The 20,200-nt window shown below is 43.2% G+C and overlaps 1 long non-coding RNA gene across 2 annotated transcripts in view; it reads left to right on the top strand.

Moving 5' to 3' along the window:
- Positions 1–20,200, top strand: part of LOC148001382 (uncharacterized) — a 92,381-nt gene that overhangs the window by 9,137 nt on the left and 63,044 nt on the right. Inside the window, exon 1 of one of the 2 annotated variants that reach the window (XR_015637471.1) lies at positions 6,406–6,507. The exons of the other annotated variant lie outside the window; for it this stretch is intronic. This is a non-coding gene — a long non-coding RNA (uncharacterized LOC148001382). Of the gene's footprint in view, positions 1–6,405; positions 6,508–20,200 lie in introns of those variants that run through there. 2 annotated transcript variants of the gene reach the window in all.

The raw sequence follows: 20,200 nt of genomic DNA, 5'->3' as shown, positions 1-20,200 counted from the left end.
GACACTGGGCGTCAGTTTGAGCCCAAAATTGAAGTGTGCACTAAGACAGCCTATAAGCCAAGCCACTTCCCTATGAACTCTGAAGTCTCATTACCATCTACTGTTGGGAAAGGGAAAATGGGGAAGAAGCCCCTACTTCTCAGTGCCTCCTCTCCTGTCTGACAGGACCTATTTCAGTTGCTGCCTCTTGCTCTCTGCTACAGAGAGGCAATGGGGCAAAGGTCTCTATTGGTAGTCCTCACGTGGCTTTCTTCACAGCTCTTTCTGTCAAGTGTGTTTTCCCTCTCCAACTTGCCTCACTCGGGGTATAAGCCCAAGAAGGTTGGGTCCTTCTGCTTCTGGGTTACAGTCACATGGCAGTCTTCTCTGCAGGATCCATGCTTGCTCTGAGAGCTTCCATAGTGCTGGGGCTGTGAATGTCAGACAGACAGGCTTTTATTTTCTACTCTTGGCATCTATCCCCTGAGGCCATTAACTTTCCAGGTGTTCACAGACTCCCCCAGGAGACCCAGAATGCAAATGGAGTGGGGTGTCTCCCCACAATGTCCTGTACACATGCAAAGTGCCCATCCACCGAAGGGTTTCCCTTGAATAACAAGGTTGTCTAAATATATTTCTAACTAATATACATACCAGTACCAGTATCGGAGGGTGGTGAGGTCTGCAGATGGCAGTGATGAGGTTTGGGGGCTAGTGCCTTGTCTGTACCCCTTCTGTGTTCTTCTTATTCCCCTTGCCTGCTCTGTCTTGAGCCATGTGGGGACCCTTTCTCCAGAATTTTCTTTGTCCTGTTCTCATCCTGTCCCCTTTTACATCCACGCTTAGAGTGGGGCTCAGCGGTGGGGCTACACTACAAGGTTTCTGTTTCGGGCTCTTTCTCTGAGAGCCACACCACACTCAAACTCTGATTTAAATTCACAGGAGGCATTTGCTCATGTGTAGTGTCTCTTATTAGTTTTTTTACAAGTTGTTTTTATCATGCTTTACATTTTGTGGGCTTTTCTAACAGCGATTACAAATACCAGTTGATGGACACACACACACGCACACACACACACACACACACACACACACACACACAGAGACAGAGAGACAGAGACAGAAACAGAAACAGAGAGACAGACAGAGACAGAGACAGAGACTGACTGGTTCTAATCAAGAATAATGCTGGGCTTCTGCCCGTACAGATGTGGGACCCCAGACTTACTGGTTGGGTGCAGCTGTGAAAACATAGGGATATGGACATCCCTAACACCCAACTACCAGCTAATCAGATTTCCCCAATGCTACTTTCTCACCACCTCCAAAGAAACCACAGACACCTCTCTGTTCTTAGTGACCGAGCTCCTAAGACCACATGTGCCTTTGCTGTTTGTTCTTCAGTGATGCATTCCAAGTATTGGGATTAGGTGTTCCCAGTGCAGCCATACACTCCCCCTCCCCTGTGCCTGCAACCACTATCAATGTGAACTGACTCTTCTAGAAACAGCCATGCCTTTGTTAACGATTCTGATTGGCTAGTTGACTGGTTAGAAACATCCTGCGGTCAGGAATTGAAACTTTGCCAATAATTCTATCAGGAGCTAATTCCCGCTTTCTTCTGTGTGGATCCCAGGAATTGAACACAGATCCTTAGCTTTGACAGCAAGCACCTTTACCTACTGAACCAGATCTCTAGCCTTAGTTCTCCAGATAATCATTTATCACCTACCTTTGTATCTGACCTAACATCCTTTCGACATTAGGTAAAAGTAATGTGTTACCTTGGACCGTGAACTTCCACCAAACCCACAGCTAAGGCTGTCATCAGATAGCATTTGATGCTTACACAGAGATTTCCCTGCTTTGCGGTAAGCTGCCTACCTGATTTATTCAGTGAATTTATGGATTGATAGCTCTTGTTCTACAACTCTAAAAGGCTCACATAACTGCTTCTGTGATATGACTCATCATTAAGGACAGCCTAGTCTTAGCTCCTGGGCCATGGCCACTCATATTCGATTCAAAGGAAACCGTCTCTTCTGTCCTTCAGAACAAGAGCTGTGTTTTGTGTTAACATTCAAAATAACTCTTCTCCCATCCCAAAGCCTACAACGAACTACCTCAATTCAGGAGGTATGAGATGTACTTGCTCTGTAATTCTTAGGGAAACCGAGGTCAATGAATCCAAGATTCGTCTTAATGAAGAACCTCAAAAATCAGTTTTATACATATAAGGTTAGGGACTTTATTTTCAAAGCAGCCCAGTCTTGTCCATGGATTGGCCAGATCAGCACAGGCGCCATAGTCCCTTCTCATGCTCAGGTGTAGTTTCAGACGCCCCCTTCTGATAACAAATAGTTGATTAGGGACCATTTGCCCTTTAACACCAGGAGGTGCCAACCCTCCCGCTACAGGCAGCTTTGTGTTTTTCCCACCCTTTTCTTGGTTGTTGGAACACTGATTCTCCCCCATCAGTGTTGCTGGATTAGAAGAAACAGTTAACAATGCCTTTTAGAAAGAAAGCTTGACTGACACCATGCTTCTCTACAAACTTTATCAGTGTGGCCTTCAGCCTTGCCTTTGCACGATTGCTGGTGAGCCTTAGAGATTGGGTGCTCATGGGAGGTGGCAGGAGTTAGGTGGATGTTCACAAGTCAGGGATTATCAAAAATGCTAAATATCTCAAAATTTGATTCAAGGTTTCCATCTAACAGGAGATACTGCTTCCATGAACTTATTTACCTCCAGTCCCTGCTTATTACTTCTCCTATCATCTGGCATCTTCCCTGAGGCTCCAAAAGCTGTCCAACAAGACAAATTAAGTCCATCCAAATTTTGGTCCATCCAATGACCAAATTAAGGCCACCAGGATCAAAAGCTTGAGCTTTGTCACTATCAACGACAGTGGCAGTGTCCTCTGCCCCAGTGTAATTGTCTATGATGATAACATCCACTTGATCCTTTGTGCCAGTTACTGGTGAGATCTTCCAAAGGGGGTGAATAAGAGTTACACTGTGGTGTTTGGTTTCCTTTCCAGCTAGCTGAGGATATAGCCAAGTGGAGAATTGCTTAAGCAAATTGAAATGCATGCCAAGCCTGAAAATTTCCCTAGCTAACAGTCCAGTTCCACCTTGGAATTAAGCTTGCTGAAGTTGAAAACATGATCAAAACTTTGCCTTATTATTTGTAAATGCTGTGATAGAGAAAAAAAAATTGTAAAGCTCTACCAGTCTGAAGCATCCACCTGACATAACCTTAACTCTGCATTGGGATGGAGAAATTAAGCAGCTGTGTGACTATTACGGTCAGATATGATCTTTCTTTCCATGCTCACTCTGTAGAAGCTTGTCCCTGGACTTTTTTGACGGAGCCCCAAGACTTCTGATTTTGTACTTCTGAATCTGTGAATTGTTGCTTGCTTAAATAAATTCTTGAACACTTTGAAATCGTGCCTCCATTTATTCAGAACAACTACGTGTGAAGGCCAGAGGGGGTGGAGGGGTTAGGAGGAAGACAAATCCTTTGGACAACAACCTTCAACACTTTTGAAAGAAGACCTGGGTGCTGTGGGGGAGCTAGTGGCTGTTCTCAGGGTTCTCTGTTCCCTTCAGCTTTTGTGATCTATGGGAGGACTTAGAGAGCTCCCCTAATCCAGCCCCCAGCTTGAGTTCTCAGAAGACCTGCCTGATCAGCTGATCTCATTCATTGTGGGGATTTATCTGGGAATGTGGGATGGCTACCTTTCTTAATTATGCAGATAGGATCTTTATGGGTTCCAGAAAGCTTCTTTTTATCATGACCTTAGAGTGTGTGTGTGTGTGTGTGTATGTGTGTGTCCTTATAGACTAAAGGGTAACAGATACCCTGGAGCTGTTACAAGTGGTTCTGAGCTGTCTGATATGGGTTCTAGGAATTCAATCCTGCTCCTCTCCAAGAGCAGTGAATGCTCTTAACTGCTGAGCAATGTTCTGCCTCTCCATCAGATTCTTTTAATTTTTCACTAATCCCTTTGGCAAGACACAAAACCTCTTGCTTAATATGAGAGCCATCCATTACAAGAGCACTCAGCAGCACTACTGTGATAATCAAACCGTTTCTTTAGAACTGATACTGCTCCATCAAAGGGCTGTCACTGAGCTGTGCATGATGGAGAGGAAGGAGGGCAAGCCTGAGAGTCCACGAAAGCATTTCTAGAAATTTCATAAGGATGTCTGTCACTTTGCACAGTTAGAACACTTCAATCAATGTGCTGCTGCTGCTGCTCTCTCTGTTGTGGGTTCTAATCCCTTCCCTGGTCCTTGGGAACTAGAACCCATTATCTTATCTCTTGCCTTAACTGCACCTTGAAAGTACAGTTAGTTTTACTCCCTTTCTCCGTGATAGTTACTACTGCCCTCTGATAACCCACAACACATCTCTGGTACTGGAAAAGGAGAAAAGTCTGTACACTGTGGGGCCAGACTCCCAGGTTAAATCCGTTGCTCATTAACTTGGATACTCACAGCGAAGTTTCCTGTGCATTGTTTTTCTCCTGTCAGTGCAGGTGTACAAGAGCATTTAGTACTTTACAGCGGAGATTAGTAAAATAAAATGTGTAAAGAGCTTGGAAGAGTGCCCAGTATGCAGAGGGCACAGTAAGCTGTAGGAGCCATTGAGAAGCCTCCTAACTGGTCTTGCTGCCTTCTTTGCCTCACTTGCTTCTCACAGAGAAGAGTGGTCTTTGTAGTACATGTTAACAAAGAACATCCTGCTGAAACAATTCCCATGATCCTCTGCACTCTCTTGAGTGAGCCATGGCCGTTTTCCTGGCCTCTCCTCCCTGCCCGCATCAATCTATGCGTTCCTGGTAGTCCCATGTTTAGTATGTACACGGGCAGTGCTGGGCTTCTGGACTTCTTGCCTGTGATATCTCTTTTTGCCCTTTCTCCTTGTGTGCCAGTTACTTTGTCAACTAGACACAAGCTAGGGTTATCTGGGAGGCAGTGAACCTTTACTGAGAAAATGCTTCCAATCACATTGGCCAGTAGGCAAGCCTATGGGGCATTTTCTTGATTAATGTTTGATGAGAGAGAATATCCAGCCCATTAGGGGGCAGTGCCACCCCTGGGCAAGTAGTCCTGAGTTGTATAAGAAAGAGAACTGAGCCAAGCAGTGGTGGTGTACACTTTTATTCCCAGCATTCTAGAGGAAGAGGCATTCTAGAGTTTGAGGCCACTCTGGTCTACAGAGGGAGTTCCATGACAGCCAGGGCTACACAGAGAAATACCAGGGAGAGAGAGAGAGAGAGAGAGAGGAAGGGAGGGAAAAAAGGAGAGAGGGAGGGAGGGAGAGAATGAACCAGTAAGCACTTCAGTGCTCCCTGATCTCTTCAGTTCTCACCTCCAGGTTCTTCCCTTGAGTCACTGTCCTGACTTCCCTCAGTGATGAACTCTTAGGAGGAACCTTAAGATGGACATTTTCTTTCTTTTTTCCCCCTTCATTAATTAATGTATTCACTTTACATCCTGATAGCAGTAGATATTAGCCATAAAATAAAGAATATACACATTACGACCCACAGAGCCAAAGAAGCTAATAACAAGGAAGGCTCAACCGAAGATGCTTAAATCTCACTCAGAAGGGAAAATAAAACAGTCATCTGAGACAGATGGAAGGAGGCAACTGGTTAGGAGAGGGGATGGAGAAGAGACGGGAGGGAGGATCGGGTGTGGGGAGACCTGGGGGGAGAGAGCAGGAAGAGGGAATGAAATAAACACATTCATCGCCAGTGGTCTATGGTCAGTATTTTATCACAGCAGCAGAAGCAAAGTAAAACGGCTTGGCAATCCATCTCTGTTCTTCTTGTTCACAGATGAGATGTGCTCTGCTTAGTGGAGACTTTGCCAAGCTTGCCCTCCTCATCACCAAGTCTGCCGTTTGTGCTTTTTACTGTTAGTTTTTGGAATCGGCCCCACACTTCCCATGTACTGACGGCAGGTGCAGATACTCCCTTCACCCACACTCCATAGGTGGACAGTCACCATGCGTGCTTGCAATGTGGCTCCCATAGGACTTCCTTGGGTTCAGAGCCCTTCCTCCCCTTCCCCCACGACATCACATAACCTCCTGAGAACTCTTTGCACAATCCAAGAGGTGACCAAAGTCCAGATGCTTACTTAGCTTCTAAGAGTGGTTGAAAATGAGCAAGAGGGATGTGATGGGGTCGGGTGAAGCTGTAAGAATAGAATTAGCTTGTTCCTGTCCTGGGTATCTCAACAGCCTTCAGAGACTCTAGTGGAAGTGTCAGGTTGGGAGATTTCCCACACCCTACACTGAGGATTGCTATTTACTTTTTGTGTTTGCTTCCCTTTCTGGGAGGGGGTTAAGGCAGGATGTAGTCAATGACCCTGAACATTAAGCACAGACACTTTCTTCTTGGGTTATAAAACCTCAGATAGAGAAGAGCACTGTGCCCTGGGGTTGGACGCACTGTTGCTGCTCCTGCTGCTGCTGCTGCTGCTGCTGCTGCTGCTGCTTTTTCTTGAGGTACTTAAGGGATGGTAACTTAAGATGACAGGAGTCCTGCTAAGTGAAACAGCAAACACGTAGTTTTTGAATCTTGTAGATTGTACTTAGTAGTCACTGGCAATTTTATGTTTTTTTTTAATGTTTCAGAAGCTGTTGTTTGATATACGTTTTTCTTTATTTCTAATTTATTTATTTATTTGGTTTTTCAAAACCAAATATATTGTTTTTTTTATAACAGCCCTAGCTGTCCTGGAACTTCCTTTGAAGACCAAACTCACAGAGATCTGCCTGTTTCTGCCTGCTTCTGCCTCCCAAGTACTGGGATTAAAGGCATGTGCCACCATGCGTGGCTATACTTTGGTTTTTTTAAAAATATTTATTTATTTTATTTTATATATTGGAGTACACTGTCTCTTGTCATCAGACACATCAGAAGAGAGCATCAGATCTCTTTACAGATGGTTGTGAGGCATGTGGTTGCTTGGAATTGAACTCAGGACCTCTGGAAGAGCAGTCAGTGCTCTTACCTACTGAGCCATCTCTCCAGCCCTACTTTGTTCTTCATTTACTCATTTGGAATTTCCTCCTGGCTTTGTGAATTCCCTAATGTAAGGGAAGGGATGCTTGAAAAGACGTAGATATTGCTAATGCTTACTTGAAGGCCAATTTCTTAGGCAGCTAGCAAACCAGTGTTTTACAAGATTCCTATTTGACGAAGAAAAGTCTAAGGTGAAGAAGAACCCCACACATTATTTCTGTTGTTTTTATTTTTAACTGTATGTGTATGGTGGAGGTTGTGCTCATGAGTTAGTGACAATTGAAGACAGAAGAAGGTATGTGCCCTGGATCTGGAGTTAGTGACTGTCTGCGGGATTGAAAGAAAACACGTACACGGGTCACCCGTTTTCAGCGAGTGCCACCAAGGCTTTACTGAGATCTCCTTATAGACCAGAGGCAAAAGCCGTGGAAAAACAACAAGGCAGGTGAAAATCCCCAACCAGGAAAACAGGAAAAGTCTGTGTGGTGAAAGTTCTGGCCCAATCAGGGGCATAAACAACTTCTTAACAACAAGAAGCAGGAAGGCTCGGTGGGGAGGAAGGGTGCCATGGAAAATCCCAGCCCCAAATCAGGGGCTAAGAGCAGCTGCCAAGGGTGTAAACAATTTCTTGCTATAGCAGGCTAAAAGGCTCAGCGGGGGGAGAGGGAAACACCAAGGTAGGGCCCAACAAGTGACAGTTGGCAGTTGTAAGCCATCTTACAGAGGTGCTGGGAACCAAACTAGGGTCTTCTGCAAGAGCAGTATGCACTTAATCACTGGGCCATCTCTCTAGCCAGTAAAGTGTTCTTAATCTCTCTAAACAACTTCAGAATGAATGGGCAGAACCACTTACCATGGCTTTCATTGTACTCACCTAGAGAGCATCCAAATATGACCCCATGACCCCCTCAGAGATTCTAGAACCTCCTAATGTCCTCATATAAGCTCCTTGTCTGCTTCAGCTTGAACTTTTTCAGACTAGACATCTCATAAAGCCAGCAGACTTGACAGCATACACTAGGTAATACTTCCCCATGTTGCAGGCCTCTGGGGAGGTCCACCTTGCTAATTGTGGATGTTTACTGCCTTGCTATGCGAGTGCTTCTACTCCAGAAGTTTTTTTCTGTTTATTCAGGGGAGATTCATATCTCTGAAAGTATTGTATTCAGGATATCTGGATAAAATCTTTCCAGAGTAGGGTTACACATGGTGAAAAAGCTTGACTGAGCTTGATAATCTTGCCCTACAAACGATTGGTAGGACCTGAGAACTGTAGAAATGTCTTGCTGTGTGAGACAGAGGACTGTGGAGGCCTCTGTAAGGTGGACTCAGTAGACCATGTGAACAGTCTCTGACAAATCTACCAAGAAGGGCTTCCTCCCTTCTGCTATAATAACAATAATCAGTCAGTTGGATGGTCTCATTTGTTTGGGTTCTGGTTAAAAAGTCAGAGAAGGTCCCGATCTCAGTGCTATTTACCTGATGGAAAGACCTAAAAGGCCTCCTATGAAACAGCAATGCCATTATTAAAGGGAGTAGACAGGAAAGTAATTTTCTAAGCAGAGATGTGAAGCTTCAGATATATGTGTACTCATAGTGAATTGGAATTTTATACAAACCCAATTATGTGGGTATAATAGCATGCCTGCTAGGTGGAAATTCTTATCAAGAGATGAGCACAAAGGACTGGTGGGATGGCTCAGTTGCAAAGGCACCTGACACCAAGCCTAATGACATGGTTTAATCCCCAGATCCCATGTGAAGGAAGGAGATAAAGACTCCAACAAGTTGTCTCCTGACCTCCATATGTGTGCTGTGACATGGCCAAGCCCCTCCCCACCACATACACATACCAGTCAAATAAGTAAATGCAATAGCAATGATAAGAAATTCCCTCTTAAAAAGCAGTGAACAGAGAAAATAGATTGGAGTAGAATTCTCTAAGAGACATAAGAAAAGATACAATAGGGACTGGAGAGATGGCTCAGCAGAGTGCTGCTCTTCTAGAGGTCCTGAGTTCAATTCCCAGAAAGCACATAGTGGCTCACAACCAGGTATTATGGAATCTGATGAACTCTTCTGGTGTGTTTGAAGACAGTGACAGTGTACTCACATGCACGAAATAAATAAATAAATAAATAAATAAATAAATAAATAAATAAATAAATAAATAAATAAATCTTTAAAAAGAAAAGATACAATTAACTTTTGAGGAAAAAATTCTGCTGTACTGGGTTAGAAAGCAGCTTACTTAGTAAAGTGTTTGCTGCACAACAATGAGAACCTACTGAGTTATTACTCAGCACCAATGTGGAAAGGCCGGGTGATGTAGCAAGTATTTGTAATCCCAAGACTGCAGAGACAGAGACAGGTTTGACAGCCTGGCCATTGAGCCTGAGGGGATTGGCAAACACCAGATCCAAGAGAGAGAGAGATCCTATCTCAAAAACAAGGCGAAAGGCATCTAAGATACAATGCAAGAAGTTGACTTCTGGCCTGTATTGTATATCTTCGACCCAGTCACACCAACACCCTCCCCCACTGCGTATTCCGTGAGTCTGTCTATGGAGATCCTACATCTTCCATGAAGGGACAAATGGTTAAGACTAGAAATCTTGACACAGGGGAAAATGGTGGTCCTGACCAATGGGGCAGGAACAGAAGGCAGGATGGAGGTCCCAAAGAGAAATCACTCAAAGAGAGTAAAGTCTGGCAGTGATCTGAACTCAGTGTGACAGCCTCCGCTCCAGACAAATAAACAGAATCTGGATTCCTAAGACTCCTAAGCACATAGCAGAAACAAACCATTATTCTTGCTACAGTGAAGAGCTCAATCATCCTATGGCTTGGTTTATTATAATGGCTGATGTAGAGGACATGTATAGGAGGAACAAAGACAGAGGCAAAGAAGATGTTGTTATGGCCAGAGAAGAGAACAGGGCTGGATGCAACAGGGATGGAGATTTGAGGAGTTGGAAGTGAATTTGTCATAATGTGGGAATTGATTGGCTCTGGGGGAGCAGTGGTTAATTTGTTTGTTATTGGTGTCATTGATTACTGTCATAAATGGCAAGGGTTGGATTAAATAGCCCGTTATTCCTCCCTTCTTGGTGCCACTTGTTTGAGCTGTTGGTCTCTACAAAGAGAATTATGAAGATGGAGCCCCAATTAGCTGCCCTGACTCTCAGAAGGACCATGGTTATCCTTCTGAGTTAATCAAGTGGAGTCATTGTTTCGATTTGCATTAAGTGGCTTTTGGCTATGCAAAGATCCAATTACATTAAAGCTAGATACCAATTGGTATAGGAAAACAATTATCTAGACATGGCCATGACATTAAAAAGAACAAATGTCTGACTGAGAGTTTGCCAAGATTTCCATTGAGTTAATTTTGACTGCCAAAGAGTCATCGAGTGGGGGAAGAGAGGAGGAGACATAAAGAAAATGAGAAATATAGATAGCCTTAGCCAAATAATATATCTGCAGATTACAAGAACAGAGGACATCTTTTTGGTTTACTTTTTTTTTTAACATTTTTTTTTATTAACTTGAGTATTTCTTATATACATTTCGAGTGTTATTCCCTTTCCCGGTTTCCGGGCAAACATCCCCCTCCCCCTCCCCTTCCTTATGGGTGTTCCCCTCCCAACCCTCCCCCCATTGCCGCCCTCCCCCCATAGACTAGTTCACTGGGGGTTCAGTCTTAGCAGGACCCAGGGCTTCCCCTTCCACCGGTGCTCTTACTAGGATATTCATTGCTACCTATGAGGTCAGAGTCCAGGGTCAGTCCATGTATAGTCTCTAGGTAGTGGCTTAGTCCCTGGAAGCTCTGGTTGCTTGGCATTGTTGTACTTTTGGGGTCTCGAGCCCCTTCAAGCTCTTCCAGTTCTTTCTCTGATTCCTTCAATAGGGGACCTATTCTCAGTTCAGTGGTTTGCTGCTGGCATTCGCCTCTGTATTTGCTGTATTCTGGCTGTGTCTCTCAGGAGCGATCTACATCCGGCTCCTGTCGGTCTGCTCTTCTTTGCTTCATCTATCTTGTCTAATTGGGTGGCTGTATATGTATGGGCCACATGTGGGGCAGGCTCTGAATGGGTGTTCCTTCAGTCTCTCTTTTAATCTTTGCCTCTCCCTTCCCTGCCAAGGGTATTCTTTTTCCTCATTTAAAGAAGGAGTGAAGCATTCACATTTTGATCATCCGTCTTGAGTTTCGTTTGTTCTAGGGATCTAGGGTAATTCAAGCATTTGGGCTAATAGCCACTTATCAATGAGTGCATACCATGTATATCTTTCTGTGATTGGGTTAGCTCACTCAGGATGATATTTTCCAGTTCCAACCATTTGCCTACGAATTTCATAAACTCGTTGTTTTTGATAGCTGAGTAATATTCCATTGTGTAGATGTACCACATTTTCTGTATCCATTCCTCTGTTGAAGGGCATCTGGGTTCTTTCCATTTTCTGGCTATTATAAATAAGGCTGCGATGAACATAGTGGAGCACGTGTCTCTTTTATATGTTGAGGCATCTTTGGGTATATGCCCAAGAGAGGTATAGCTGGATCCTCAGGCAGTTCAATGTCCAATTTTCTGAGGAACCTCCAGACTGATTTCCAGAATGGTTTTACCAGTCTGCAACCCCACCAACAATGGAGGAGTGTTCCTCTTTCTCCACATCCTCGCCAGCATCTGCTGTCACCTGAGTTTTTGATCTTAGCCAATCGCACTGGTGTGAGGTGAAATCTCAGGGTTGTTTTGATTTGCATTTCCCTTATGACTAAAGATGTTGAACATTTCTTTAGGTGTTTCTCAGCCATTCGGCATTCCTCAGCTGTGAATTCTTTGTTTAGCTCTGAACCCCATTTTTTAATAGGGTTATTTGTTTCCCTGCGGTCTAACTTCTTGAGTTCTTTGTATATTTTGGATATAAAGCCTCTATCTGTTGTAGGATTGGTAAAGATCTTTTCCCAATCTGTTGGTTGCCGTTTTGTCCTAACCACAGTGTCCTTTGCCTTACAGAAGCTTTGCAGTTTTATGAGATCCCATTTGTCGATTCTTGATCTTAGAGCATAAGCCATTCGTGTTTTGTTCAGGAAATTTTTTCCAGTGCCCATGTGTTCCAGATGCTTCCCTAGTTTTTCTTCTATTAGTTTGAGTGTGTCTGGTTTGATGTGGAGGTCCTTGATCCACTTGGACTTAAGCTTTGTACAGGGTGATAAGCATGGATCGATCTGCATTCTTCTACATGTTGCCCTCCAGTTGAACCAGCACCATTTGCTGAAAATGCTATCTTTTTTCCATTGGATGGTTTTGGCTCCTTTGTCAAAAATCAAGTGACCATAGGTGTGTGGGTTCATTTCTGGGTCTTCAATTCTATTCCATTGGTCTATCTGTCTGTCTCTGTACCAATACCATGCAGTTTTTATCACTATTGCTCTGTAATACTGCTTGAGTTCAGGGATAGTGATTCCCCCTGAAGTCCTTTTATTGTTGAGGATAGCTTTAGCTATCCTGGGTTTTTTGTTATTCCAGATGAATTTGCAAATTGTTCTGTCTAACTCTTTGAAGAATTGGATTGGTATTTTGATGGGGATTGCATTGAATCTGTAGATTGCTTTTGGTAAAATGGCCATTTTTACTATATTAATCCTGCCAATCCATGAGCATGGGAGATCTTTCCATCTTCTGAGGTCTTCTTCAATTTCTTTCCTCAGTGTCTTGAAGTTCTTATTGTACAGATCTTTTACTTGCTTGGTTAAAGTCACACCGAGGTACTTTATATTATTTGGGTCTATTATGAAGGGTGTCGTTTCCCTAATTTCTTTCTCGGCTTGTTTCTCTTTTGTATAGAGGAAGGCAACTGATTTATTTGAGTTAATTTTATACCCAGCCACTTTGCTGAAGTTGTTTATCAGCTTTAGTAGTTCTCTGGTGGAACTTTTGGGATCACTTAAATATACTATCATGTCATCTGCAAATAGTGATATTTTGACCTCTTCTTTTCCGATCTGTATCCCTTTGATCTCCTTTTGTTGTCTGATTGCTCTGGCTAGAACTTCAAGAACTATATTGAATAAGTAGGGAGAGAGTGGGCAGCCTTGTCTAGTCCCTGATTTTAGTGGGATTGCTTCAAGTTTCTCTCCATTTAGTTTAATGTTAGCAACTGGTTTGCTGTATATGGCTTTTACTATGTTTAGGTATGGGCCTTGAATTCCTATTCTTTCCAGGACTTTTATCATGAAGGGGTGTTGTATTTTGTCAAATGCTTTCTCAGCATCTAATGAAATGATCATGTGGTTCTGTTCTTTCAGTTTGTTTATATAATGGATCACGTTGATGGTTTTCCGTATATTAAACCATCCCTGCATGCCTGGGATGAAGCCTACTTGATCATGGTGGATGATTGTTTTGATGTGCTCTTGAATTCGGTTTGCCAGAATTTTATTGAGTATTTTTGCGTCGATATTCATAAGGGAAATTGGTCTGAAGTCCTCTTTCTTTGTTGTGTCTTTGTGTGGTTCATGTATAAGAGTAATTGTGGCTTCGTAGAAGGAATTCGGTAGGGCTCCATCTGTTTCAATTTTGTGGAATAGTTTGGATAATATTGGTATGAGGTCTTCTATGAAGGTTTGATAGAATTCTGCACTAAACCCGTCTGGACCTGGGCTCTTTTTGGTTGGGAGACCTTTAATGACTGCTTCTATTTCCTTAGGAGTTATGGGGTTGTTTAACTGGTTTATCTGTTCCTGATTTAACTTCGAAACCTGGTATCTGTCTAGGAAATTGTCCATTTCCTGAAGATTTTCAAATTTTGTTGAATATAGGTTTTTATAGTAAGATCTGATGATTTTTTGAATTTCCTCCGAATCTGTAGTTATGTCTCCCTTTTCATTTCTGATTTTGTTAATTTGGATGCACTCTCTGTGTCCTCTCGTTAGTCTGGCTAAGGGTTTATCTATCTTGTTGATTTTCTCAAAGAACCAACTTTTGGTTCTGTTGATTCTTTCTATGGTCCTTTTTGTTTCTACTTGGTTGATTTCAGCTCTGAGTTTGATTATTTCCTGCCTTCTACTCCTCCTGGGTGTATTTGCTTCTTTTTGTTCTAGAGCTTTTAGGTGTGCTGTCAAGCTGCTGACATATGCTCTTTCCTGTTTCTTTCTGCAGGCACTCAACGCTATGAGTTTTCCTCTTAGCACAGCTTTCATTGTGTCCCATAAGTTTGAGTATGTTGTATCTTCATTTTCATTAAATTCTAGAAAGTTTTTAATTTCTTTCTTTATTTCTTCCTTGACCAGGTTATCATTGAGTAGAGCATTGTTCAATTTCCACGTATATATGGGCATTCTTCCCTTATTGTTATTGAAGACCAGTTTTAGGCCGTGGTGGTCCGATAGCACGCATGGGATTATTTCTATCTTTCTGCACCTGTTGAGGCCCGTTTTTTGACCAATTATATGGTCAATTTTGGAGAAAGTACCATGAGGAGCTGAGAAGAAGGTATATCCTTTTGCTTTAGGATAGAATGTTCTATAAATATCCGTTAAGTCCATTTGGCTCATGACTTCTCTTAGTCTGTCGACATCACTGTTTAATTTCTGTTTCCATGATCTGTCCATTGATGAGAGTGGGGTGTTGAAATCTCCCACTATTATTGTGTGAGGTGCAATGTGTGTTTTGAGCTTTAGTAAGGTTTCTTTTACGTATGTAGGTGCCCTTGTATTTGGGGCATAGATATTTAGGATTGAGAGTTCATCTTGGTGGATTTTTCCTTTGATGAATATGAAGTGTCCTTCCTTATCTTTTTTGATGACTTTTAATTGAAAATTGATTTTATTTGATATTAGAATGGCTACTCCAGCTTGCTTCTTCTGACCATTTGCTTGGAAAGTTGTTTTCCAGCCTTTCACTCTGAGGTAGTGTCTGTCTTTGTCTCTGAGGTGTGTTTCCTGTAGGCAGCAGAATGCAGGGTCCTCGTTGCGTATCCAGTTTGTTAATCTATGTCTTTTTATTGGGGAGTTGAGGCCATTGATATTGAGAGATATTAAGGAATAGTGATTATTGCTTCCCGTTATATTCATATTTGGATGTGAGGTTATGTTTGTGTGCTTTCATTCTCTTTGTTTTGTTGCCAAGACGATTAGTTTCTTGCTTCTTCTAGGGTATAGCTTGCCTCCTTATGTTGGGCTTTACCATTTATTATCCTTTGTAGTGCTGGATTTGTAGAAAGATATTGTGTAAATTTGGTTTTGTCATGGAATATCTTGGTTTCTCCATCAATGTTAATTGAGAGTTTTGCAGGATACAGTAACCTGGGCTGGCATTTGTGTTCTCTTAGGGTCTGTATGACATCAGTCCAGGATCTTCTGGCCTTCATAGTTTCTGGCGAGAAGTCTGGTGTGATTCTGATAGGTCTCCCTTTATATGTTACTTGACCTTTTTCCCTTACTGCTTTTAATATTCTTTCTTTATTTTGTGCGTTTGGTGTTTTGACAATTATGTGACGGGAGGTGTTTCTTTTCTGGTCCAATCTATTTGGAGTTCTGTAGGCTTCTTGTATGCCTATGGGTATCTCTTTTTTTAGGTTAGGGAAGTTTTCTTCTATGATTTTGTTGAAGATATTTACTGGTCCTTTGAGCTGGGAGTCTTCACTCTCTTCTATACCTATTATCCTTAGGTTTGATCTTCTCATTGAGTCCTGGATTTCCTGTATGTTTTGGACCAGTAGCTTTTTCCGCTTTACATTATCTTTGACAGTTGAGTCAATGATTTCTATGGAATCTTCTGCCCTGAGATTCTCTCTTCCATCTCTTGTATTCTGTTGGTGAAGCTTGTATCTACAGCTCCTTGTCTCTTCTTTTGGTTTTCTATATCCAGGGTTGTTTCCATGTGTTCTTTCTTGATTGCTTCTATTTCCATTTTTAATTCCTTCAACTGTTTGATTGTATTTTCCTGGAATTCTTTCAGGGATTTTTGCGATTCCTCTCTGTAGGCTTCTACTTGTTTATTAATGTTTTCCTGTGTTTCCCTAAGTGTGTTCATGTCTTTCTTGAAGTCCTCCAGCATCATGATCAAATATGATTTTGAAACTAGATCTTGCTTTTCTGGTGTGTTTGGATATTCCATGTTTGTTTTGGTGGGAGAATTGGGCTCCGATGATGGCATGTAGTCTTGGTTTCTGTTGCTTGGGTTCCTGCGCTTGCCTCTCGCCATCAGATTATCTCTAGTGTTACTTTGTTCTGCTATTTCTGACAGTGGCTAGACTGTCCTATAAGCCTGTGTGTCAGGAGTGCTGTAGACCTGTTTTCCTCTCTTTCAGTCAGTTCTGGGGACAGAGTGTTCTGCTTTCGGGCGTGTAGTTTTTCCTCTCTACAGGTCTTCAGCTGTTCCTGTGGTCCTGTGTCTTGAGTTCACCAGGCAGCTTTCTTGCAGTAGAAAATTTGGTCTTACCTGTGGTCCTGAGGCTCAGGTTCGCTTGTGGGGTGCTGCCCAGGGGCTCTCTGCAGTGGCAGCAACCAGGAAGACCTGTGCCGCCCCTTCCGGGAGCTTCAGTGCACCAAGTTTCCAGATGGTCTTTGGCTTTTTCCTCTGGCGTCCGAGATGTGTGTGCAGGGAGCAGTCTCTTCTGGTTTCCCAGGCTTGTCTGCCTCTCTGAAGGTTTAGCTCTCCCTCCCACGGGATTTGGGTGCAGAGAACTGTTTATCCGGTCTGTTTCCTTCAGGGTCCGGCGGTGTCTCTGGCAGGGGTCCTGCCGCTCCTGGGCCCTCTCCCACGGGAGCCCAGAGGCCTTATACAGTTTCCTCTTGGGCCAGGGATGTGGGCAGGGGTGAGCAGTGTTGGTGGTCTCTTCCGCTCTGCAGCCTCAGGAGTGCCCACCTGACCAGGCGGTTGGGTCTCTCTCTCCTTTGGTTTACTTTTAAACTACAGTGTTCAACATTAGAAGAAAACATTAAGAAAATCAAGAAGCACTTGCACCATCCATTGCAATATTGTGTTGTGTTTACATACGTGGTAACAGCAGACAGTAGCCCCAGCTGTCACCTCTCACTAGGCAGTACCCTATCCATTACCACTGTGATAACAGTGGTGAGAATTCACAGACTGGTGAGAATTTTACCAAAATGATGTCCTTGAAGAGATCCTGTTCGTTGTACGGAATACGTGACATCACATCATCTCAGCTCTTTCCATTCTGTAGCTCACAATGCCTACTTGATAACTTAGTGCCTAGCTTACCACTTGGCTAAATGCTAGAATTGGGATTGGCAAGAGATGTGGTCACATTGAGGCAGCAGACAGTAGCACCACTCCATGGACTTGAACTGTCTACAGAGAGAAGAGAGGCAAGAGCACTGAACACCTACATTCTTCTCTGCTTCCAGACTTGGGGTGCAGTGTGACTAGCTGCCTCACTCTCCTGCCTTCCCTGATGTGATGACTACCTTCAAGCTATGAACTAAAATAAATCATTTCTCCCACCAGCAAGAAGAGTAGCCGACGTACACAGCATTGCTAAAGCAGAGCTTATCTCCTTCCCATAAGTCTCCTTAAGTTCCTAAGGAGAGCTTTCCAGATGTGTTCCCTTCCTGCCCTTTCAATCCCTTCTCCCCATATAAAAGTAGTTGTACTTTCCAAGCTACTTGATATCACATGCCTCTACTTTATTAAAAACCATACTCTCTCTCCCCTGAGTCTTTCTCTTGGGTCCTAGACTCTCTCTACCTCACAGAGAACTTTTTACCCCATGCTTCAAAACTTATCTGCTGCATGGCTTTCATTCGGAAGTCTTATTTAAGCTGGGTCTGGTTCCCCTCTGCTGTTTCCCAGAAGTGCTGCTACAGAACGCACGGTTTTGTAGATAATTGGCTTCTATTCTCATCTGGATTGTGAATTTTCAGAAGAGAAGGGTTATGGGTCGATCTCTGTACCCCCATGCATCACAGGTGGATAGGCTTTGGCTTCTTAAGAGTTGAAAATACCCTGCAGAACTATGGAAAAGAAGCAAGCAGATAGTATGGGGGGGGGATTGACAAGGGCCATGTGTGAATATTCATGACCCCCAACTATTGATCTTGTTTCAGGCTTGCTTTTGTGGGGTTTAAGTGAAGGAGGGTTCCGAAGTAGGTAGCTTGAGTGGTTCTCTGTTGTGATAGATTAGGTTATATAATCGTTTTTCTATAGCACATGTCTCTTCCCTTAATGTATCTGATTTTTAATCATTTTACATACCCAATTATGCATAGGTATATGGTGGTCAAGGGGAGATTTCTCCTAAAATGTTGTACGCCCAAAAACCAATTTAGGCTAGATCAGCTCTTCTATTCTTCATAACTGGAAATGTTGGGAATACACTGGAATAGAGACTGTCTAAATTTTATTGTTCCAGGAATGAGGAAGCATATACTGTTGTTTAGAGGTAGGAGTATGCAGCCCTATGCACATTGTAATTGAGAGGATTCTGAGACTGGTAAGGGCATTCTTTGGAGAGGGATGTATGCACATAGTGCCTGTAGTTGGAGGACCTGGGCTGTCAAGTACATTATTGCCAAGGAGTGTGTGGATAACCTCAAACCCAACTGGGGCCCCAAGAAGACTGTCTCCGATACTTGCCTGCCTCACAAGGATTAGCAAAGTGCTTATGCATAATAAGTGCTAAGGAACTACTGGACTGCCTCTCTCTCTCTCTCTCTCTCTCTCTCTCTCTCTCTCTCTCTCTATCTCTATCTCTCTCTCTCTCTCTCTCCCTCTGGTTGTTGTTTTGGCTTATTTTGTCTTTTCTATTAAGACACTTAGTTTTGCTATGTTAAACTGCAAGGCTCGCCTCAAACTCCTGGGTTAGAGAATTTTCCTGCCTCAACTTTGCAATTGCTGCTGTGGTGATTTGCATAGGTGTGGCCCCCAGAGACTCTTGTGTTTGAATGTTTGACCCATAGAGAGTGACACTTCTAGGAGGTGTGGCTTTATTGGAGTAGGTGTGGCCTTATTGGAAGAAGTGTGTCACTTGGAGCCAGGCATTGAATTCTCATAAGTGCTCAAGCTACATCCAGTGACCCAATGTTCCTTCTGCTGACTTGGATCAAGTTGTAGGGCTCCTCCAGCACCATGTCTGCCTGCACGCTGCCATGTTTCCCACCGTGATGATAATGGACTAAACCTTTGAAACTGTAAGCCGGCCCTAAATAAATATTTTCTTTTATAAGAATTTCTGTGGTTATGGGGTCTCTTCATAGCAATGAAACCTGTGGAGATGGTATAATATCCCCTCATTTAAAATTGTTCAGTGGAAAACTTTTAATGTTTGGAGTTCTCTCTCTCTCTCTCTCTCTCTCTCTCTCTCTCTCTCTCTCTCTTTGTGTGTGTGTGTATTTGGAGGTCCAAGGACAAGTTGGTTTTCACCTTTCATCACATGGGTCCTAGGGATCAAACTCAGGTTCTCGGGCTTGGGAAGAATGCTTACTTCTTAGACCCTTCAGGTTGTTTGGCTTTTTATTTTTAGTGATGGTGAAACCATATGAATTTTATGTGCCTAAGCCTGACTTCTCCTCTTACCTCCACATTCCTGTCTGTCCTTCCTTCACAATATCACATGATGCTTATCAGGCTCAGCACAGGTAAACTTCCTAAGCAGGGGTCTGGAATTCTTTGGCCTGCCACTCTTTTCCTCAGGGTTCTGTCACCCACCCATCTGCCCACAGCACAAACATCAGAAGCATCCTTGATTTCTCTTTTTATTATATTCTACAATGTTTTAGTTCCAGTGTTTATTGCTGTGAAGAGACACACGGTCACAGAAACTCTTAGAAAATAAAGCGTTTAATTGTGGCTTGCTTATCATTCAGACATGTAGCCCTTTGTCATGGCAGGAAGCGTGGCAGCATGTAGGCAGACATGGTGCTGGAGAGTACGGAGAGCTCTGTATCAGATCCAGAAGCAGCAGGTGAGAGAGACACTGGGCCTGGCGTGAGCATTTGAAATTCCAAAGCTCACCCCAGAGGCATACTTCCTCCAACAAGGCTGCATCTACTCTAACAAGGGCACACTTCCTAAAACCCTTGTCAAGAAGCGCCACTCCCTATGAACAAGCATTCAAATATATGAGCCTCTGGGGACTTTCTTATTTAAACCATCACACACATCAAACTGAGTAAAAGTTCCCTAAAAACTTCATCTTATCATG

This window comes from Rattus norvegicus, chromosome 14 (assembly GCF_021556685.1).
Source record: "Rattus norvegicus strain SHRSP/BbbUtx chromosome 14, alternate assembly SHRSP_T2T, whole genome shotgun sequence".
NCBI classification, from domain to species: domain Eukaryota; kingdom Metazoa; phylum Chordata; class Mammalia; order Rodentia; family Muridae; genus Rattus; species Rattus norvegicus.
This window is presented reverse-complemented; position numbering and strand designations above follow the sequence as displayed.